Raw genomic sequence first — 6,898 nt, 5'->3', positions numbered from 1 at the left:
CCAATAAGCACGAGGCCCGCAAGCCGACACGAAGCCCGTTGTTTGGACCCGGTCCAAGTTCGGCACGGTCCGGTTCTATGCGGGCCTGGGCCGGCCCGACACGAATAAGCGGGCCGGATTTGGACAGGAAACTAGGCACGGTGGACTAGCCCAGCACGACCCGTTTAACCCGAAGCCCGTTTTTACACTAAAACGTGTTTACCGGCCCGCTTAGCCCGCTTTTCGACCCGCTTTTTTCGTGCTAAATGGGTCAGCCCGTTTAGACCCGCTGCGGGCCGGGCTCGGACAGGAAATCGAGCCCGCGTGCTCAGGTGGCCCGGCCCGGTTTTCTAACCGTGCCTAGCGGGCCAAGCCCAAAACGGACCGGGTTTCATCGGGCCTGGGCCCGGGTCTAGGCCGGGCCGGGCAGCCCGTTTGGCCATCTCTACTAGGAGTTTAGGGCAACTTGTTATATCTTGCCAAGCACACACAGGAGTAAAAAAAAGAAAGCAAGGAAACAAGCTTAGATTGTTATTCACAATCGTTGTTGGATAGTGGATTGATCGCCTCTATCTAGGGATGTTCATAAAACATCCGACTTATATCATAAATCTAGTATTTTAACTTAGATATACATAGAATTTAAAGCTAAATTTTGGCAATGTTATTAATAATATTATAAAGTGTTTAAATAATTTTTTGTATAATTTTTTATGTACATTATTTTCTCTGTACAACAAAAAGGTGAAAAACATCTGAATCCGTATTCGGATAGACATCCGAATTTTATATCAATTATTTAAAAAGATATAGAACGAATTTAATGTTTATTTTTTGTGAAGATTAATAGCCTCAATGCTAAAGACAAGAAAATAAATTTACATAGCAAATTCTACATGTTATTTGTTCACAATCGAAGAAAAAAGACGAAAAAATTGACATCCGAATAAGTATCTGATCCATCCCTACCTCTATCTCCCTAGGATCCAGTTGTCTTTTCTCTGATCGATCAATTTCCTAACGATAGATATATTGGTTTGCGATCTTGTACCGTGGAGAGAAAGAGAGAAGGGGGACATCGTAGGTGTTCATACCTTTGGGGCTAAGGTGGAGGCGACACTAGGAGTCGTGAAGATGTCCAGTCCTAGTGCGCTAGGGTCCTGACCTCCCTCTGGTTCTTCTCCTCCTTGTGGGTTGTGCACTTAGGGTGGTGCATCGTTGGCAGGTGAGGTTGAACCGTTACAGTTCACCACTGCCATTGAGTTGGACATTTCCGGTACTCTAGCGTTAAGGAAATCAGGTCCTCTGTGTATATAGCGGCTAGGGTTTCAAGAATAGGGAGCGTTGGCTTCCATGTCGTTCTTATCCACGGATAGATATATAGCCTATAATCGGGGGTCTCAACCAAGGATAGGGTCACATCCTGATTAGGGGCACAGATAGACAGAATAGTCTCAGACTCGGTCATCTTGACCGAGGTAGAGAATACTCCCAACATTCTCTCCTTTGTTCCCAATTTTCTTATTCTTTTATCTTTCTATATTCCACCCTTTGACAAATTGACACATCACAACCAATACATTACAGAGACCAATTATGTGTCACCGAACTCATTGACTATATCGTGCCCCTCTGCATTAAGGTAGAGTAACTTTCTTTATGGTTGTTCTATAGCCCCTTTGATCTAGAATCATATGCTTTCCTTTAATCATGTGCCGGCTACATGTTGTCTAAACACGTTGGGTGTAAGGTATTTTGTGAGCATATTTGCTAACATCTAATGGGTTCTAATATGCTCAACTTTAATAGTTTCAGATCTTCTCCTTGATAACATAACACGTAATGTCAATGTGCTTGGTAGCCTCACTTGACTTGTTGTTGGTATATTCTCAGTGATCTTTCTATGCTATCAACCACTCTTAATCCATGTACAAATTTCTTTAGCCACACCGCCTACCTAGTTGCCTCATACATTGCCACAAACTTAGCGTGCATTGTCGACGATGCAACAATTGTCTGTTTGTAGCTCCTCTAGCAAGTGTGGGACATATTTAGAAGTAGACTTCAATTATTCAACACAATCTTGTCGGTAGGTATCTAAATACTTGACTATCTCAAGGGAACTAGATCGTCTATATGTAAGCATGAGACCTTTTGCTCCTTATAAATATCTAAGAGCTTTGTTCACTAATTTTTAGTGCTCTATGCCTAGATTTACTTGATATCTACAAAGCATCTTGGTTGCGAATACTAAGTTAGAGAGAGTATAGATTTGAGCATACATAATGCTTCTTATAGCTAAAGCATATGATACTCACTTCATTTGTTTTTCCCATAATTATTCTTGAGACACTGATAATTTCCAAACTTATCATCCTTGACTATTGGCGTAGACAATGGTCTACACTTGTGCATACCATACATCTTTAGTATATTATGTATGCTTTCTATGGAAGTCCTAAAATTTCTTTGTTTTGTCTCTATGGATTTCTATTCCTAGCACATAGGAGGATTCTCCTATGTCTTTCATATTAAAATTTGAGGAAAGAAACTTCTTTGTCACTTGCAGTAGGTTCTTATCACCACTAGCCAATAGCATTTCATCTACATATAGAACTAGGAAGATATACTTTGCATTCTTAAACTTTGCATAAATGCAATTATCTTCCTTATTTTCCTCAAAACCATATTTTCTTATAGCCATATCAAACTTGAGGTACCACTATCTAGAAGCTTCCTTCAATCCATAAATGGACTTTCTTAAGTGGTATCACATAGTTTCTTTTCCTCTCATGACAAAACCCTTATATTGTTCCACATACATATTTTCTAACAGCTCTCCATATAGGAATGTTGTTTTTACATCCATTTGTTGGAGTTCTAAATCAGAACAAGCAACTAATGCCATGATTATCATTATAATATATTCCTTCTCTCTATGTGAACCCTTTGGCCACAAGTCTAGCTTTATATCTTTCAACATTCTCTCTAGAGACACGTTTGGTTTTGTAGACCCAGTTGTAGCCTATTGTTCTAGCTCTTTTGGGAATGACCTTTAAGTCCCAAACTTTATATATTCTCATAGATTCTAGTTTATCCTTCATGGCAGAAATCACTTGGATGAGTTTGGACTTTTCATGGCTTCTTCATAAGTAGTGTGATCTTCTTCACAATCTATATCCTCTCAAACTTCTACTTCTTCACTAGCATATACTTCATAATCATTAGACATTATAGATCTTTTGGCTCTGTGAGAACTTAAAATTACATCTTTTTGAGTGTTCTGGGGTTACATAAATGGTGTATCATCAGACACAACATCATTCCTTGGTTCTGAGCACTCCTGTGTTGCTACTGTTAGAGGCTGATGTGGGGGACGGACATCCCCCGGGTCCACTAGAAGGCAAGAAGGACTCGCGAAAGGCTTTGGGCCTTTTGAGTCGCGAGGCCGTCCCTTCGTGGGACAGGGGAGAACTGCTGGCAGAATGGGTCGATGCAGGGAATGAGCAGAATCGGGCCCAGGTGGCTCGTTCGATTTAAGCGTTATCCACATCTTTGATATCGATTCTCCCGCGCAACACCCCTGGACGTCGGAACCAAATGAGGATAAGTCGGAAAGATTGCAGGAAGATAAGATCAGTCGGTTCACTATTACTTAGGTATACATCATTATCATACACGCATGTAGTACCCCACGGTCGGATATATAAGGCCTAGGGGTACCCCATCATTTCCAAGTCATCCATCGACCATCTACTTAGCTCACTAGCTTTCTCCATACTGGAGATTCCCCTTGTAACCTACCACATAAAGATCCACACTAGGAAGTAGGGCATTACACATCTCAAAGCGGCCCGAACCTATAGAAAATCGTCTACCATCTCTCGTGCGTCTCACACGAACCATTGAGTTACAGTCAACAACATTGTCCTACCCAAAAGCACCTCGAGGGGTAACCCCGGGTGCGCAGTCGGGCTCCAAACACCGACAGCTGGCGCGCTAGGTAGGGGGTGTGTCGTTGATCCAAGCTAGCTCAATGGTTGTCACCTTTTAATGCCAGATTGCTTTCCGCCCTAGATCCGTATTTTGCTTCGGGACCATCTCGTCCGTAGCAGATGAGAAGGAAGTTCTGCACCGCATAGCGCATCCACCGGAGAAGAAGCCTTCCCCAGAAATTTCCAAGAAAGCCAAAACAAGGCAGCAGATAGCGCAACCTCCCGCGCCCCGGGCAAAGACTACCTTCTGCAAGTCGAGAGCCGGGAATTCACTTACCCGAAGAACCCCGTTGTCCACCTCATCCACAGAGGAGTGGACACGGATTATGAGGAAAAAAGAAGCAAATGGAATAGAGGCCCATCAAGTTGTCCTTCCGACACCTTTGCCCTCAAAGAAGGACAGAAAGAAAGTCATCACCACAGCAACTCCTTTCTACCCCGATGTCATCTTCATCGGGGGGAGAGTAGAGTCATCTCCCATCTCCGACGATGAGCCAACCATGCCAGGGGAAGAACCTCCTCAGCGAGAAGCTCGACGACGGAGGAACCGACGCCGGAATATTCGGCGACGTCACGAAGCTGGGGAGCGGGACCCAGCGCAGCCTGTATCCCGAGATGAAGTCTCGGAAGTAGGAGAAACTCCTGACGAGCGAATCTTTAGAGAAAGGAGGAACTCTCGCCGACGTGATTGCCGACAAGCTCAAGATCGAGATCGAGAGCAAGCTGAACAGGATGCAAGGTTACGCCGAGAGAACCCTCCCTTCGCGCGAAACCTGAACCCTGACTTCGCTCGTGCAATGAACACCGAGTGAAGTCAGAGGAGTGTTGGCTCGGATAGCTGATGGCCTCCCCCGGACTCCAGATGCTGAAGGCTATCGGCGGCTGCTCACTCGGGCAGCTAATCATCTTCTACCCCTCACTCATCCCCCGAGCGATCTGCGGCACGCCATCAACAGTCGGCGAGATGCACAGAGCTCCATCAATGCTTCACACGAACGATGACATGAAAATGAGATACGGCACCGAGAGGAGTACGATCGGGACCATGGTGTTCCAGCGTGAAGTCATGCCACTAGAATTGAGTCAGTGACGGCTTCAACTAGTGGCACGACCCGGGGACGGTCGAGACGACACGTCAGCAACTCCCCTCCCCGGGACCGACACCACAACCGTCGACAGGAGGACACGTGTGGAGTGTCTGCACTTAATCCACGTCTCAGGGCCATCTAGTGGCCCCCAAACTTCAAGGTCTCCAACGTCGACAAATACGAGCCTAAGCAGGACCCAGGAGGCTGGTTGGTCGTCTATACAACCACTGCTCGGGCCGCTGGGGCAACTGAAGACGTGATGACTGCATACTTGCCCATCGTCCTCCGGCATGATGCATTGCAATGGCTACGACACCTACCGCAACACTGCATCGACGATTAGAGTGACTTTAGTCGGCGCTTCATCGCCAACTTTCAGTCCCTCTCTGACAAGCTGGCGCAGCCATGGGACCTCAAATCCATCAGGCGTCGGGGCGATGAAACACTTTGGTCGTACCTCAAGAGGCTTCAGACCATGAGAAATTGCATCCCCGAGGTCACTGAGGCAGCAGTGATTGAGGATTTCTACCGGGGATCAAATGACTCGGCCTTCGTCCGAGCCATACTGCAGAAGGCGCCGGCCACCTCCGAGCAGCTGTTTCGAGAAGCAGACATCTACATCACCGCCGACGAACGGGCTCAGGACCTCATTGGGGGAGCGAAGCCTGCTCCGTCTGCACCGTGGCGCGACGCGAACCAGCAACCCGACAAGCATTGGGAGAAGAGGCCTTGTGAAGAGGTCCATGCTGCTGGACCACCCGTCTCTTGTGCCCGAGGTGCACCCCGCTGAGGCGAGCGAACACTGGACAACATCCTCGATGCCCAGTGCTCGTATCACAAGGATATGTGCCACACCTTGCAGAACTGCAGAGACTTCAAGCATTCTATCGGGAATGGTGACCATTCCAGCCTCTACCACCTCCCCCACCACGAGGAGGGCCTGGTGAGCCCCGACAACCTCAGCAACAGGAAGGGGGAGGAGGTGGAGCATTCCCATGCGTCAACGGGGAGGTCAACGTCATCTTCGGAGGACACGGGTCGTAGGAAAACAAAAGGCACCAGAAGCTCAACGACCGACAGATACTAGTGGCAACCACCAGTGCCCCCGCACCCTATCGGTGGTCAGAATACCCAATCACCTTTACCTGGGCGGATCCATGGCTCAACTTAGATCATCCGGGCAAGTACCCGCTCCTCGTCGATCCGGTGATCCGAGAGAGCAGGGTAAAGAAAGAATTAGTGGACGGGGGAAGCAACATCAACGTCACCTTCCCCCGGACGCTCTTAGGCTTGGGGGTCGCACTCAAAGAACTCCACGAGTCAGACACCCCTTCTTCGGCATTGTGCCAACCGAAGGAGAATACCCGCTCGGACACATCTACATGCCTGTTACCTTTGGAACTCCGGAAAACTACAAAACCAAGTTCCTGAGGTTTGAGGTTGCAAGTTTCGACTATGGATACAACGCCATCATTGGCAGGCCAGGATTGGCACAATTTATGGCCATTCCGCACTATTCATACATGATATTGAAGATGCGAGGGCCACAAGGGATCATCACTGTGCGCGCTGACTTCCAAGGCGCCGTGGAATGTTTTCGAGGAGCTATCCAGGCGTCCCTCACTACTAAACCACCGACGACCTCCTCCGCGCAGGCAAACACAAAACCTGATGGAGACCTCGCAGTACCTGCGAACGAAGCTCAAGTCGTGACCTCTATGCGGCCGACTGAGGAGACAAAAAAGATCAACCTTGGGTTCGCTGATGAACGCAAGACTGCCATCATCAGCTCCAGCCTTGACGACAAATAGGAAAGCGCGCTCGTCCGGTTCCTGC

The sequence above is a fragment of the Zea mays genome, chromosome 2, assembly GCF_902167145.1.
Source record: "Zea mays cultivar B73 chromosome 2, Zm-B73-REFERENCE-NAM-5.0, whole genome shotgun sequence".
Classification (NCBI taxonomy): domain Eukaryota; kingdom Viridiplantae; phylum Streptophyta; class Magnoliopsida; order Poales; family Poaceae; genus Zea; species Zea mays.
The sequence above is the reverse complement of the archived record's forward strand: the minus strand, read 5'-3'. Positions refer to the sequence as shown.